Source organism: Etheostoma cragini, chromosome 3 (genome assembly GCF_013103735.1).
Source record: "Etheostoma cragini isolate CJK2018 chromosome 3, CSU_Ecrag_1.0, whole genome shotgun sequence".
NCBI lineage: Eukaryota > Metazoa > Chordata > Actinopteri > Perciformes > Percidae > Etheostoma > Etheostoma cragini.
In genome coordinates, this window is record NC_048409.1 from 20,926,163 (window position 1) to 20,928,149 (window position 1,987).

Consider the following 1,987-nt stretch of genomic DNA (forward strand, 5'->3'; position numbering starts at 1 on the left):
CCACTTTAGAAGCATCTTGTTGTGTTACACCTTTTTTATTCAACATTCCCAAAATCTTAGTCTCAGCCAAGTTGTCTTCTTAACCTACTGTGTGTCAAGGTCTTCTCTGCCTTTATATCCACTAGTCTACTGATTCTGTCTCGTGTAATGAGCAACTGCCTGACCAGTTAATTAGTCCTCAATGGAAATGTGAATTATCTCTTAGACATTTAAAAACCTTCGTAAAACTGGCAGAATTAGAAAAGACTGGGATGACAATCAGGAGTAACAAGTATGTGGGCTCGGATACATTTTTTTTCTCACTGTGATGTTAAACCGCTTTTTCCATGTCAAGTAGTTTAATGACTCAGATTTTCATATCTTCATCATCATTTATGTTTACTCTGCTGTATTCGTTCATACCCGCTGCTGTATTTTATCTCACATTCAGTCTTATAAATTGACTGCAAGGGTGATATAACCCCTGTATGATATAGAACAAAATTATCTTTTTTATTAAAGTTTTATTAAAGTGAGTTAAATTTTCACTTTTTCTTGGTGACTGAAATAAACTGTAACAGTCACACTGTGCACAAATGCATGGTTGTTAATCTTGTTTTATGACAATTTCCAAAGTTGCTTAATTATTATTTAACCTTTATTTAACCAGGCTAGTCTCATTGATATATAAAATCTCTTTTTCAAGAGAGACCTGGCCAAGATAGCAGAACAAATTAGTACATGTAACAAAAAAGTACATGTAACACTAGGCTTTATACTTATTGTATTATTTCCTTACTGAACAAGTGTTGTTCAAATTCTTCCATCTATGGCAGTAATATATTCTGTGTGATATCTGCAAATAATTAAAGTTAGTGACAGTAATAATACAATAATGAATCAATTCTTTATTCAGTGCATCATCTTTACAAATCACAGTTGTTAACACACAATCAGCATTTAAGAAAGATTTCCTTGGATAAGGAAAATATATTTAACCCTCTATTGCATGAATTATTCTTTAAACATGGTAAAAATATCTTGATGTGTTTTTATTACTCCAGGATGCTTAAATAATGCAATTAAAAAAAGAAAATTAAAAAAAAAATTGAAGGGGGGGTAGTTGGTAATTTGTTGCCATATGGCAAAAACGCGCATTCGTGGAAAGTGCCAAAAAATCCATTATTTCTTTAGAAACATGTTTTTATTGAAATAATTACCAAACAAATTCAACTTATATGTATCAACATGTATAGCCCAATGTGTTTACAGTCAAATTAGTTTAGTTTTAATTGTAGTTTTTGATAATTATTAATAATAACACTGTAATAAGTCCGTCACATACACCTGAAAGAAGACACACGGATACAATGTACTTGATTAGGGGCAAAATAAGCACAACACACTGACTAAACTTACAATTAGTGAACTATATGTCACTGAAAACATATTTCTGATACATAATCTTCCTTCCAGAAGGGTATATTGACTATAAATGTCAGTGGACAAACAATAATAATAATAATTTAAGTGAGCCAACATGATTTCCTTGGGAATAACTCATTTTTATTGGTGAGCAATTCATTTACATTAGTGTGTAATTAATAATTTAGATAATATATTCATTAAAAAATGGCTGGAATTGCATAATATAAATACATTTTATGTTTTTCTTTTAAAATATTATAAACAATTGCAAATATAGTGCTAGAGTAGCCTAAAGTTATAGTAATTCAATTGAGCCCATTAGGCAAAATGTACACATTTCACGTCAATATTTGCATAATGTTGCCATATGGCAACACATTAATTTTAGCCTTTTACAGAAAAAATACAACATTTTAACTGGTTTAAATGATGAAAATTAATGTTTGCTAGTTCCATATAACAGCTGAATTTTTTTTTTCAAAGAAATGCTTCTAAAATTGAGAAAAACAACTACATTTTGGCTGATCCTGGAACGTGATCTTTAGTGTGGCACATGTCCGGAAAAGAGGGGGGGGGGGGG